The sequence below is a fragment of the Heterodontus francisci genome, chromosome 29 (assembly GCF_036365525.1).
Source record: "Heterodontus francisci isolate sHetFra1 chromosome 29, sHetFra1.hap1, whole genome shotgun sequence".
Lineage (NCBI taxonomy): Eukaryota > Metazoa > Chordata > Chondrichthyes > Heterodontiformes > Heterodontidae > Heterodontus > Heterodontus francisci.
Genome location: NC_090399.1, coordinates 63,867,113 through 63,882,772, shown reverse-complemented (window position 1 = coordinate 63,882,772; position 15,660 = coordinate 63,867,113).

Here is a 15,660-nt window from a genome sequence, read left to right as displayed (position 1 = left end):
TAGGAAAGGAGGAAAAAGTTGGAGGTAATTAAGGAGTGGACCAGGTTTTCACAATGAGCGGACAGACTGTAAGGGAACAGAATATGTCTTTGCTGTTGGACTTAGCTGGAGGTGGCAGAAATGTTGGAGGATGAGGTGTTTGAATGTGGAGGATGGTGGGGTGGATAGTGAGGACAAGGGTGGTTCTGGCAGCAAGGGGAAGGGGTGCAGACAGATCCATTGGGGAGTACAGTTAATACAGAGGAAGCTTGTAACAAAATACATGATATTGGTAATTATAATAATTAATGAACTTGCACAATGGATATTTAAATGTCAAATTAATTTCAATATAACTGAGTGTAGGGTGTTTAATTTTGGTCAGACAAATAATCTTCCCTTATATTCTTTGAAAAATAAGCATCTAAATTTTACAATTTATAGAAATGACTTAGGTGAAGGGACTGAAGGTATGGTTGTGAAATTTGCTGATGACACAAAGATAGGTAGGAAGGTAGCTTGTGAAGAGGACATAAGGGGGTTACAAAGGGATATTGATAGGTTAAGTGAGTGGGCAAAGATCTGGCAAATGGAGTATAATGTGGGAAAATGTGAAATTGTCCTCTTTGGCAGGAAGAATAAAAAAGAAGCATATTATCTAAATGGTGAGAGATTGCAGAGCTCTGAGATGCAGAGGGATCTGGGTGTCCTAGTGCATGAGTCACAAAAGGTCAGTATGCAGGTACTGCACGTAATTAGGAAAGCTCATAGAATGTGACTGTTTATCGTGAGGGGAATTGGATACAGAAGTAGGGAGGTTATGCTTCAGCTATACAGGGCATTGGTGAGACCACATCTGGAGTACTGTGTACAGTATTGGTCTCCTTATTTAAGGAAGGATTTAAATGCATTGGAGGCAGTTCAGAGAAGGTTTAATAGACTAATACCTGGAATGGGCAGGCTGTCTTATAGGAAAAGGTTGGACAGGCTAGGCTTGTATCCGCTGGAATTGAGAAGAGTAAGAGGGAACTTGATCGAAACATATAAGATCCTGAGGGGTCTTGACAGAGTGGATATGGAAAGGATGTTTCCCCTTGTGGGAGAATCTAGAACTTAAGGTCACTGTTTAAAAATAAGGGGTCACCCATTTAAGACAGAGATGAGGAGAATTATTTTCTCTCAGAGGGTCGTGAATCTTTGGAATTCTCTTCCTCAAAGGCGGAGGAAGCAGAGACTTTGAATATTTTTAAGGCAGAAAGATGGATCCTTGATAAGCAAGTGGGTGGAAAGTTATTGGGGGTAGGTGGAAATGTGGAGTAATCAGTTCAGCCATGAACTTATTGAATGGTGGAGCAGGCTCGAAGGGCAGAGTGGCCTACTCCTGCTGCTAATTCGTATGTTCGTATGCAAACGAAGTCAAGGGAAAAGGGGGTTCAGGGGGTCGATTCACAAATCATTTGAAGTAGCAACACAGGTTAAACAGGGCTATAAAAATGCAATAAAAGCACTGGGGTTCATTTCTAGAGGCATGGAATTGAAAAAGCGATGAGTCGATGCTAATCCAATATAGAACCTTGGTTATACAACACTTTGTGTACTATGTACAGTTCTGGTCTCCATATTACAAAAAGGACATTGATACATTGGAGAAGACGCAATTATTTTTAACCAGAATTATACCAGAACTGGGAGAAGTGTACTATTTGTTTCATCATTAACAGTTTAGAAATATTATTTATTGCCCTCGGTCTGATCTCTGTATTATGAAAACTCAATGTGTCTGTTCCTCAGTTACGGGTGTCACTCCTCACAGGGACATCACTCACTGAGCTAAGGGCAGAGATTGGTAGAGGTGCTGAGACTCTGAATCACAGATAAAAACTGATCTGTCAAACCATAATCAGTTACAGAAGTGGATGATTCAAGAAACACAGCCTAATATTAATCCAGTATACTGGAAAGATAATGCCGATAGATTATCAGGACAGTGTTAGGGGAAGGGGTAGAATCAACACCAAAACATCTCAAGTTTTTATGTCATTATACTCTGGTTAATAATAAGTGATTCACCAGAGGATTGTAATACTGTAACAGTGGAGTCCTGCTATCTAATTGTCAGGAAGTAATTAACATCTGCTTCTGTTGGAGCAGTTCAATAGGAGACAGCTACGAAGAGAGACTGAAAAGGCTAGGGTTGTCTTCCTTAGAGCAGAGAAGGCTGAGGGGGGGCATGATTGAGGTATACAAAATTATGAGGGACATTGATAGGAGAAATAGGAAGAAACTTTTACCCTTAGCGGAGGGGTCAATAACCAGAGGGCATAGATTTAAGGTAAAGGGCAGAAGGTTTAGAGGGGATTCGAGGAAAAATGTTTTCACCCAGAGGGTTGGAATCTGGAACACACTGCCTGAAGAGGTGTTAGAGGCAGGAACCCTCACAACATTTAAGAAGTATTTAGATGAGCACTTGAAACGCCATAGCGAACAAGGCGACGGGCCAAGTGCAGGAAAATGGGATTAGAATCAAAAGGTGCTTGATGGTTGGCATGGACACAATGGGCTGAAGGGCCTGTTTCTGTGCTGTCTAACTCTATGATTCTATGACTCTATGAGCACAATAGTAATTCATTTCAATTTATGCATTTATTACCAAACATCAGCAAAAAACAATTTTCAAGCAATTACATTGTAAAACACAGAGGCAGCTTCATGGAATGCAGAGATCAGCTATATGAAAAAATTATTTTAAAATAGAGCCGGATTTTACAATTGTACTCATCACAATTCTATAGTAACAGATACTCCCAGTAATACATGGTCACTGGGATCAGGTGTTCCACTCCGGTTAGTGACGTACACTCAGTACAATTGTACAGTGACAGATACTGCCAGTAATACATGCTCACTGGGATCAGGTGTTCCTCTCCGGTTAGTGACCCACACTCAGTACAATTGTACAGTGACAGATACTGTCAGTAATACATGGTCACTGGGATCAGGTGTTCCACTCCGGTTAGTGACCCACACTCAGTACAATTCTACAGTGACAGATACTGTCAGTAATACATGGTCACTGGGATCAGGTGTTCCTCTCCGGTTAGTGACCCACACTCAGTACAATTCTACAGTGACAGATACTCCCAGTAATACATGCTCACTGGGATCAGGTGTTCCACTCCGGTTAGTGACCCACACTCAGTACAATTCTACAGTGACAGATACTCCCAGTAATACATGCTCACTGGGATCAGGTGTTCCACTCCGGTTAGTGACCCACACTCAGTACAATTCTACAGTGACAGATACTGCCAGTAATACATGGTCACTGGGATCAGGTGTTCCACTCCGGTTAGTGACCCACACTCAGTACAATTGTACAGTGACAGATACTGCCAGTAATACATGGTCACTGGGATCAGGTGTTCCACTCCGGTTAGTGACCCACACTCAGTACAATTGTACAGTGACAGATACTGTCAGTAATACATGCTCACTGGGATCAGGTGTTCCTCTCCAGATAGTGACCCACACTCAGTACAATTCTACAGTGACAGATACTGCCAGTAATACATGGTCACTGGGATCAGGTGTTCCACTCCGGTTAGTGACCCACACTCAGTACAATTGTACAGTGACAGATACTGCCAGTAATACATGCTCACTGGGATCAGGTGTTCCACTCCGGTTAGTGACCCACACTCAGTACAATTGTACAGTGACAGATACTGTCAGTAATACATGCTCACTGGGATCAGGTGTTCCTCTCCGGTTAGTGACCCACACTCAGTACAATTCTACAGTGACAGATACTGTCAGTAATACATGCTCACTGGGATCAGGTGTTCCACTCCGGTTAGTGACCCACACTCAGTACAATTCTACAGTGACAGATACTGTCAGTAATACATGGTCACTGGGATCAGGTGTTCCTCTCCGGATAGTGACCCACACTCAGTACAATTCTACAGTGACAGATACTGTCAGTAATACATGGTCACTGGGATCAGGTGTTCCTCTCCGGATAGTGACCCACACTCAGTACAATTCTACAGTGACAGATACTGTCAGTAATACATGCTCACTGGGATCAGGTGTTCCTCTCCGGATAGTGACCCACACTCAGTACAATTCTACAGTGACAGATACTCCCAGTAATACATGCTCACTGAGATCAGGTGTTCCTCTCCGGTTCGTGACCCACACTCAGTACAATTCTACAGTGACAGATACTGCCAGTAATACATGGTCACTGGGATCAGGTGTTCCACTCCAGTTAGTGACCCACACTCAGTACAATTCTACAGTGACAGATATTGCCAGTAATACATGCTCACTGGGATCAGGTGTTCCTCTCCGGTTAGTGACCCGCACTCAGTACAATTCTACAGTGACAGATACTGCCAGTAATACATGGTCACTGGGATCAGGTGTTCCTCTCCGGTTAGTGACCCACACTCAGTACAATTCTACAGTGACAGATACTGCCAGTAATACATGCTCACTGGGATCAGGTGTTCCTCTCCGGTTAGTGACCCACACTCATTTTGATTTTACACTGACTGATGCTCCCATTAATACCTTCACTCAGAAAGTTGCCTTCACTGAGGTCTAATTCACAATATTCCATTAAACACAAAAACATGGTAATTCAGAAAGCCTGTCAGTTGCAAACAGAAGTTTATTATCAGCTGAGACAATGGAATAAAACCACGAAGATAATTCAGGATATTGTGGGAAGGAAATGATATGACCGATCGTGTGTCTGTATAACGGTGATCACTACATCAGAATTTAGCATTATCAGTCAAAGTGTAAAACCAGAGACCAGCTCACACACAGAGTTACACAACTTCCATGGATCCGGGCACTTGCCAGGAACACCTATAATGGCAAGGATTGGGTAATATACTTTCTTAATACTGTCTTTTAATGGAAGCACTTTCTGTGTGAAGTGATGTGTTCCTTCATGCTGCAGGCAATCTCTCTGTATTAAACTCTGAGCTGATTCATTTCCAGAGCCTATAATTTATTGCCTGTGGGATCGCCCCGAGGATGTTGTGGTTGCGGCCTTGTTCAAACTTTTTATTTTAATTGAACAAACAGATTGCGACATTGCATCAATTCTGTGCTGTGATAGAATATATTTATTTCTGAGATTGAACTGGAAATCTCCAAAGACTGGACAATTCTGATCACATTATCTCATGAAAATTTGAAACTGTATTCTCCCAGCAATGAGGTTGTTCTTTCAAACACCAACAGCTCCATCTCTAGGTCTCATGTTGTTTCAGTGATGACTTGCACTCGACTGTAACCATTCAGTAATTAAACTCCAAATGTTAGAGTGTCTCTCTCAGGGCTGTCCTACTGCACTCGTGGATGTGGCTGCCTTCTTTAACTATGGGCATTCAATAATTAAACTCTAAACGTTAAAGTGTCTCTCTCAGGGCTGTTGTACTGCACTCTGGAATGGGCAGGACGTCAGAAATGCTCCATCCATCAATATTGGCGACCACGCTCTGGAAGTGGTTCAAGAGTTCACCTACCAAGGCTCAACTATCACCTGTAACCTGTCTCTAGATACAGAAATCAACAAGCGCATGGGAAAGGCTTCCACTGCTATGTCCAGACTGGCCAAGAGAGTGTGGGAAAATGGCGCACTGACACGGAACACAAAGGTCCGAGTGTATCAAGCCTGTGTCCTCAGTACCTTGCTCTATGGCAGCGAGGCCTGGACAACGTATGTCAGCCAAGAGCAACGTCTCAATTCATTCCAGCTTCGCTACCTCCGGAGAATACTTGGCATCAGGTGGCAGGACCGTATCTCCAACACAGAAGTCCTTGAGGCGGCCAACATCCCCAGCTTATGCACACTACTGAGTCAGCGGCGCTTGAGATGGCTTGGCCATGTGAGCCACATGGAAGATGGCAGGATCCCCAAAGATACATTGTACAGCGAGTTCGCCACTGGTATCAGACCCACCGTCCGTCCATGTCTCCGCTTTAAAGACATCTGCAAACGCGACATGAAGTCCTGTGACATTGATCACAAGTCATGGGAGTCAGTTGCCAGCGATCGCCAGAGCTGCCGGGCAGCCATAAAGGCGGGGCTAAAGTGTGGCGAGTCGAAGAGACTTAGCAGTTGGCAGGAAAAAAGACAAAAGCGCAAGGGGAGAGCCAACTGTGTAACAGCCCCAACAATCAAATTTTTCTGCAGCACCTGTGGAAGAGTCTGTCACTCTAGAATTGGCCTTTATAGCCACTCCAGGCGCTGCTTCACAAACCACTGACCACCTCCAGGCGCTTACCCATTGTCTCCCGAGACAAGGAGGCCAAAGATGGCTGCCCTCTTTAATGGTGGGCATTCATTTAAGTGTTTAAAGTGGGAAAGTGGGTTATTTGTGACTATGCATTGCAGAGGTCAACTAATACAGCATCTGAAATGAATTCAACACCACAAACTGATGTAGATCAATCTGTTACATCATCTCAAACAAATACAATGCTTTAAACCAATGGAACACCGTAGTAGCTGTTAGAAATTAAATCCAATTAATAAATACATTCAATTAATGAATAAACATCTGTAATTGAAAGCCAGTCTCAGTAATGGTGCCATGAAACTATTCATCGATTGTTGCAAAAACCCATGTGGTTCACTAATAGCCTTTAGGGAAGGAAATCCGCCATGTTTACCCAGTCTGACCTACATGGGACTCCAGACCCACAGCAATGTGGTTGACTCTTAACTGCCCTCTGAAATGGCCCAGCAAGTCACCCAGTTATCCAGGGCAGTTAGGGCTGGGCAACAATGCTGGCTTTGCCAGTGACGTCCATATCCCACGAAAGAATAAAAGAGATGTAATCCAGTCCTTCCAACTGATCCAGCCCCTCCGAGCGATACATCAACTCCGACTGACCCAGCCCCTCCGAGCGATACATCAACTCCGATTGACACAGCCCCTCCGAGCGATACATCAACTCCGACTGACACAGCCCCTCCAAGTGATACATCAACTCCGACTGACCCAGCCCCTCCAAGCGATACATCAACTCTGACTGACACAGCCCCTCCAAGCGATACATCAACTCCGACTGACTCAGCGCCTCCGAGCGATACATCAACTCCGATTGACACAGCCCCTCCGAGCGATACATCAACTCCGACTGACACAGCCCCTCCGAGCGATACATCAACCCTGACTGACACAACCCCTCCAAGCGATACATCAACTCAGACTGACCCAGCCCCTCCGAGCGATACATCAACTCTGACTGACACAACCCCTCCAAGCGATACATCAACTCCGACTGACCCAGCCCCTCTGAGCGATACATCAACTCTGACTGACACAACCCCTCCAAGCGATACATCAACTCCGACTGACCCAGCCCCTCCAAGCGATACATCAACTCTGACTGACACAACCCCTCCAAGCGATACATCAACTCCGACTGACCCAGCCCCTCCAAGCGATACATCAACTCTGACTGACACAACCCCTCCAAGCGATACATCAACTCCGACTGACCCAGCCCCTCCAAGCGATACATCAACTCCGACTGACCCAGCCCCTCCGAGCGATACATCAACTCCGACTGACACAGCCCCTCCGAGCGATACATCAACTCTGACTGACACAACCCCTCCAAGCGATACATCAACTCCGACTGACCCAGCCCCTCCGAGCGATACATCAACTCCGACTGACCCAGCCCCTCCAAGCGATATGTCAACTCCGACTGACCCAGCCCCTCCAAGCGATACATCAACTCCGACTGACCCAGCCCCTCCAAGTGATACATCAACTCCGACTGACACAGCCCCTCCAAGCGATACATCAACTCTGACTGACCCAGCCCCTCCAAGTGATACATCAACTCTGACTGACACAGCCCCTCCAAGCGATACATCAACTCCGACTGACCCAGCCCCTCCAAGTGATACATCAACTCCGACTGACACAGCCCCTCCAAGCGATACATCAACTCCGACTGACCCAGCCCCTCCAAGCGATACATCAACTCCGACTGACCCAGCCCCTCCAAGTGATACATCAACTCCGACTGACACAGCCCCTCCAAGCGATACATCAACTCTGACTGACCCAGCCCCTCCAAGTGATACATCAACTCTGACTGACACAGCCCCTCCAAGCGATACATCAACTCCGACTGACCCAGCCCCTCCAAGTGATACATCAACTCCGACTGACACAGCCCCTCCAAGCGATACATCAACCCTGACTGACCCAGCCCCTCCAAGTGATACATCAACTCCGACTGACACAGCCCCTCCAAGCGATACATCAACTCCGACTGACCCAGCCCCTCCAAGCGATACATCAACTCCGACTGACCCAGCCCCTCCAAGCGATACATGAACTCCGACTGACCCAGCCCCTCCAAGCGATACATCAACTCCGACTGACACAGCCCCTCCAAGCGATACATCAACTCCGACTGACACAGTCCCTCCAAGCGATACATCAACTCTGACTGACACAGCCCCTCCAAGCGATACATCAACTCCGACTGACACAGCCCCTCCGAGCGATACATCAACTCCGACTGACACAGCCCCTCAAACTAACACAACCACTCAAATTTATAGCTCACATGAAACTAACACATCATCTCACTACGATAGGACCCCTAAAATTAATACAGCTCCTCACACTAATAATACAACTCAAACAAACACAGTACCTGAAACTAACATAGCACATCAAAGTAATGCAGCTCCTCAAACTACTACAGTTTGCCAAACTAATACCACATACAATAATCAAATCATTCAAATTGAAGGCACAGAAGACCCATCTTGTCCTTATTCACCGTGAAAGAACTAACCAGCCTAATTCCATTTTCCAGCTCTTGGTCCTTAGCCCTATCGGTTACCACACCTCAAATCTTTACAGTTAGAATGATGGGTGTCTGGAGCTCACTGCCTGAAAGGGTGGTAGAGGCAGATTCATCATATTTTAAAAAAAACTTGCATGTGCACTTGAGGTGCCGGAAGCTACAGGGCTACAGACCAAGAGCTGTAAAGTGGGATTAGGCTTTTATAGCAAGCACAGACATGATGGGCTAAATGGCCTCCTTCTGTGTTGTCGACCTTTCTATGGTCCTATGTTTCTACACCATTTGTTTTAAGTGGGTTCGCACCCTTTGAAAATGGCAGACAGAAGACAGGTCACAAAAGCATGGAGGAGAGGGGGAGTGTATGTCGGCCAGTGTGAGCAGCGAGAAAGCAAGTTCTGGGTTTATCATTTCCCTGACTCTTTCCCTGTGAGATGTTGCACCTTGTGATAAATGCTTTCATCAGGAAGACCATAAAACACATTGTTGCCTCCTGTAATGAGCATATTCAGGCCGTTCACCAGTACTATGGACAGGAGCATTATCTAACGTACAATGTATCATTCAAGCTGTCCTGTATCCTTACTCGCACCAAGTCCGGTTCACCCTTCACCTCCCCTGTTCTATTGATCTACATTGGCCCTCGGGCCAGCAACACACATATTTTAAGATTCTCATCTTGTTTTCAAACCTGTATATACTCCTCTCCCTATCTCTATAACCTCCTCCAGATCCTACACCCTTCCCTATTTATGTAACCACCTCGAACCTTACACCACTCCCTATCTCTATAACCTCTTTCAGCACCTACAACCCTCCCTATCTCTGTAACCTCCTCCAGCCCTATCACTGGAGCCTCTCCCTGCCCTACAACCCATCCAAACTGTGCGTGTTCCTCCAATTTTGACTGCCTGCATCCCTGATTTCCATTGCTCCACCATTGATAGCCATGCCTTCAGCTGTTGAGCCACTGAGTACTCAAATTCTCTCCCTAAACCTCCGCACCAACGCACCCTCTAACTTTTTTTAAGTGTCCGGGCCCTTTATGTTTTCTTGCATGGCTGCGCATGGGCGGTAATTTAAAGGGGCTGACTCGTGCCTGCCTTTTGCAGGGATTTTCAGTTCAGAGGGAACATTGTTCTCCACCTCTCTCTTTAAGACTCTCCTTAAAACCTACCAATGTGAACACGCTTTTGGTCACCTCTTGTAATATTGCGTTATGTGGTGTCGGTGTTTAATATTTGATCTGATTGACGCCTGTGTAAAGTCCCTGTCAGGTTTTTAACTGTGCTAACAGTATTATGCTAATCTTGATCAGTTGTTGTTGTTGTTGTAACAGGCAGCCAGTGATACTGATCCAGACAGAGTGAGGGATATCTGAAACACTGGTGAAAATGTGGGATGGATGTTGTTACACAGACACCGATCCCGCCATTGGGACCAGGAGCGGTTGCGCGCCACCTCAAGGCCAGGAGCAGCTGGCCGGATATGACACAGTGGCGACTGGCCAATTAAAGATATTGAGGCAGAGGGGCTGACCAATTGTGTGATCGGTGGAGGGAGCAGAGGAGGAGATGACAGCGTCGGTTGACGCTGCGGCAGGTTCGAGCTCCATTTCTGAAGGGCTGGCAGCCCTGAATTCAATCTTGCTGTCTGCAATCCTCGGAGGAGCAGAGACGACACGTCCCCAGGGGATCCCTGGAATGATCCTAAGACCAGTTCAGCGGCATGGCGACCTTCAGCGTCACTGGCACTGGATTCCCACCACGTCCCCTGGGGCACAGCTTGTCCTGCATCATAGTCCATAGGTCATTGACGCCCTCCCTGGAGAGGTGGAGTCTTCATTAACTCTGACTCTCGGACATCTGCAGGTCGTTGAGCCTTGACCTGTCGATCGTCTCTGGTGGATACCTCCTTCTGCACGGGGGAGCCACCTGCCTTTTCCCTCTGTGCCCTTCTCCAGTGTCTGGAGGCTGGTGCTGACCCTCCCTCCCACTGTGCTGCACCTCCTCTTCAACAGGGTCACCGAAGCCTGGAGGAATGAGGCCCATAATAGGTGCCTTCTCCCTAAATGCTAGACCTTCACTGCCTCCCCCATCTTATCCCCGCTGCCATGCTTTGCTGAGGTGGCACTTGCCCATTTCCCCCCTTGCAATGGCCCCCACCCCTTGCAGCTCAGATACATTTACCCTCACTCCTCATTACCAATATCACCAATATCATCACCCTCTATAAGAACAAGGGTGACTGCGGTGACTGCAACAACTACTGTAGAATCTGCCTGCTTGGCATAGTCTTCACTCAAGTCATTTTAAAATGACTCCAGAAGCTGGCTGAGCGTGTCTACCCTGAGGCACAGTGTGGCCTCCGAGCAGAGAGATCCACCATTGACATGCTGTTCTCCCTTTGCCAGACTGGCCAAGAGGGTGTGGGAAAATGGCGCACTGACACGGAACACAAAAGTCCGAGTGTATCAAGCCTGTGTCCTCAGTACCTTGCTGTACGGCAGCGAGGAGTGGACAACGTATGTCAGCCAAGTGCGACGCCTCAATTCATTCCATCTTCGCTGCCTCCGGAGAATCCTTGGCCTCAGGTGGCAGGACTGTATCTCCAACGCAGAAGTCCTCGAGGCGGCCAACATCCCCAGCATATACACCCTACTGAGCCAGAAGCGCTTGAGATGGCTTGGCCATGGGAGCCACATGGAAGATGGCAGGATCCCCAAGGACACATTGTACAGCGAGCTCATCACTGGTATCAGACCCACCGCCCATTCATGGCTCCGCTTTAAAGACATCTACAAACGCAACATGAAGTCCTGAGACATTGACCACAAGACATGGGAGTCAGTTGCCAGTGATCTATTCTATTAGCTTCAAGATAGTTGTGGAAAAGGATAGGACTGGTCCTCAGGTTGAAGTCCTAAATTGGGGGAAGACTAATTTCGATGGCATCAGACAAGAACTCTCAAAAGTTGAATGGGAGAGGCTGTCTACAGGTAAAGGGATGTCTGGCAAGTGGGAGGCTTTTAAAAGTGAGATAGGAAGAGTTCAGGGCCGGCGTGTTCCTGTTAGATGGAAGGGCAAGGCTGGCAAGTTTAGGGAACCTTGGTTGACGAGGGATATTGAGGGTCTGGTCAGGACAAAGAAGGAGGCATATGTCAGGTATAGACAGCTGGGATCGAGCGAGTCCCTCAAGGAGTATAGGGGATGTCGGACTACACTTAAGAAGGAAATTAGGAGGGCGAATAGGGGCCATGAGATTTCCCTGGCAGATAAGATAAAGGAGAATCCTAAAATATTCTATAAGTATATTAAGAGTGACAGGGAAGCTAGGGAGAGAGTAGGTCCCCTTAAGGATCAGTGTGGCAATCTATGTGTGGAGCCACGGGAAATGGGCGAGGTCTTAAATGAATATTTCTCGTCCGTATTTACCGTGGAGAAGGTCATGGAAGCTAGTGAGTTCAAGGGAGGGAACAGTGATATCCTGGAGCATATCAACATTACAAAGGAGGAGGTGTTGGAGGTCTTGAAGCGCATTAAAGTGGATAAATCTCCAGGGCCTGACCAGGTGTATCCTAGGATGCTCTGGGACACAAGTGAGGAGATTGCTGGGGCCCTGGCAGAGATATTTGCATCTTCATTAGCCACGAGTGAGGTACCGGAAGACTGGAGGATAGCTAATGTTGTGCCTTTATTTAAGAAGGGCAGCAGGGATAAGCCAGGGAACTACAGGTCAGTGAGCCTTACAACAGTGATGGGAAAGTTATTTGAAGGGATTCTGAGAGACAGGATTTATATGCATCTGGATAGGCATGGTCTGATTAGGGATAGTCAGCATGGCTTTGTGCGTGGGAAATCATGTCTCACGAATTTGATTGAGTTTTTCGAGAAGGTGACCAAGAGGATTGACGAGGGCAGGACAATGGACATTGTCTACATGGACTTTAGCAAGGCCTGTGACAAGGTCCCGCATGGCAGGCTGGTCCAGAAGGTTCGAACACATGGGATCCAAGGTGAGCGAGCAAATTGGATACAAAATTGGCTTGATGATAGGAGGCAGAGGGTGGTAGTGGAGGGTTGTTTTTCAGATTGGAGGCCAGTGACCAGTGGTGTGCCGCAGGTATCAGTGCTGGGCCTTCTGTTGTTTGTCATATATATTAATGACCTGGATGTGAATGTAAGGGGCATGATTAGTAAGTTTGCAGATGGCACCAAAATTGGTGGTATAGTGGAAAGTGGAGAAGGTTGTCTCAGGTTACAACAGGATATGGATAAACTGGGAAAGTGGGCAAGGGATTGGCAAATGGAACTTAACGCAGACAAGCGTGAAGTGATGCATTTTGGGAAGTTAAACCTGGGCAGGACATATACAGTGAATGGCAGGGCCCTGGGGAGTGTTGTTGAGCAGAGAGACCTTGGGGTGCAAGTACATAGTTCCCTGAAAGTGGCAACACAGGTAGACAGGGTGGTGAAGAAGGTATATGACATGCTTGCCTTCATCGGCAGAGGCATTGAGTACAAGAGTTGAGACGTCATGTTACAGTTGTACATAACGTTGGTTAGGCCGCATTTGGAGTACTGTGTGCAATTCTGGTTGCCGCACTACAGGAAAGATGTGATTAAGCTAGAGAGGGTGCAGAAAAGATTCACAAGGATGTTGCCTGGTTTGGAGGGCTTGAGTTATAAAGACGGATTGGATAGGATGGGTCTGTTTTCCCTGGAGCAAAGGAGTCTGAGAGGCGACATGATAGAGGCATATAAAATTATGAGAGGCATAGATAGGTGAGATAGCCAGAGTCTGTTTCCCATGGTAGGGATGACTAAAACTAGAGGGCATAGGTTTAAGGTGAGAGGGAGGAGGTTTAAAGGGGATCAATGGGGTAAATGTTTCACATAAAGAATAGTGGGTATCTGGGATGAGCTGCCAGAGGAGGTGGTGGAGGCAGGAACAGTAGCAACATTTAACAGGTATCTGGACAGGTACTTGAATGAGCAAGGCATAGAGGGATATGGAATTAATGCAGGCAGGTGGAATTAGTATAGATCGGCATTATGGTCGGCATGGACGCGGTGGGTCGAAGGGCCTGTTTGTGTGCTGTACGACTCTATGACTCTATGATCGCCAGAGCTGGTGGACAGCCATAAAGGCGGGGCTAAAGAGTGACGAGTCGAACAGACTTAGCAGTTGGCAGGAAAAAAGACAGAAGCGCAAGGAGAGAGCCAACTGTGTAATAGCCCTGACAACCAATTTTATCTGCAGCGCCTGTGGAAGAGTCTGTCACTCTGGAATTGGCCTTTATAGCCACTCCAGGCACTGCTTCACAAACCACTGACCACCTCCAAGCGTTTACCCATTGTCTCTTGAGACAAGGAGGCCAAAGAAAGAAGAAAAAGAAAAATAGGGGAAAAAAAAGCATTCCTCATGCAATGTGTGATACCCTTCCTTCGCAACCCTACCAGGAGTTCTACCTTTCACCCAATTTCTGTCCTGTCTCCCATCCTGCCATCATGCCTGTTAACTATAGCGGGTCTGACATCAGCGATCTCACAATTACATCTTTCCTGTAACACTTCGCTTGCATAACACGCTAACCTCACTTGATTAATCCGCAAGCTGGCCTCTAGGATGTGTGAAGATCACAATCTGGTCCAATTTCTCTTCATCATTAGAGCCCACACTCTGATCGATGGCCCACAGTTCAGAATCATGTGGAGTTCTTCAGGACTTGGCCAGCTTGTTTAGTAATGGTGTTACCAAGCCACTCGTGGTGATGAATTTTGAAGTCCCCCACTCAGAGTGCATTTGATGCCCTTGATGCCCTCTGCTTCTTCCTACTTGTGTTCAACATGGAGGAGCACTGATTCTTCAGCTGAGGATGGGCAGGAGGTTTCCTTGCCTAGGTTTGCCCTGATGCAATGAGAGTTCATGGGGTCCAGAGTCAATGTTGAGGATTCCCAGGGCAACTCCCTGCCGACTGTATATCACTGTGCCTTGACCTCTGGTGGGTCTGTCCTGCTGATGGAACAGGACACACCCAGGGATGGTGATGGAGGAGTCTGGAACATTGGCTGTAAGGAATGATTCGGTGAGTATAACTATGTCAGGCTGTTGCTTGACTAGTCTGTGGGACAGCTCTCCCAATTTTGGCAAAAGGCCCCTAATGTTAATGAGGAGGACTTTGCAGAAGCGACTGACCAGTGCTTGCCTTTGTTTCCGATGCCTAGGTCCTTTTCAATCTCTCCAGTTTTACTCTTACCCAGATTTCCTGTAGCTGTTTGGTGCAACTGGGCCATTTCAGAGGCATGACCAGTCAAACACATTGTTATAGGTCTGGAGTCACATGTCAGCCAGACCAGGTAAGGGTGGCAGATTTCCTTTATAGCTTTGATGTCACCTCTTCTTCACATAATTAGTTGAGTTTAAATTTCACCAGCCGCCGTGGTGGGATTTGAACCCTTATCTCCAGATCATGAGTTGGGCCTCAGGCTTACATACGAACATATGAATTAGGAGCAGGAGTAGGCCACTCAGTCCTTCAAGCCTGCTCCACCACTCAATAAGTTCATGGCTGAACTGATTATTCCACATTTCCACCTATCCCCGATAACCTTCCACCCCTTTGCTTATCAAGAATCTATCTACCTCTGCCTTAGAAATATTCAAAGACTCTGCTTCCACCACCATTAAAGGAAGAGACTGGACTGAACTGGACTCATGACTCCAGTTACGTTATCATTATGCTACTGTTCACTTTAATGTGCAGGGGAATTAGATAATGGTTAATTGTTCAATTGCCTATTAGAAAGATGCTAACTG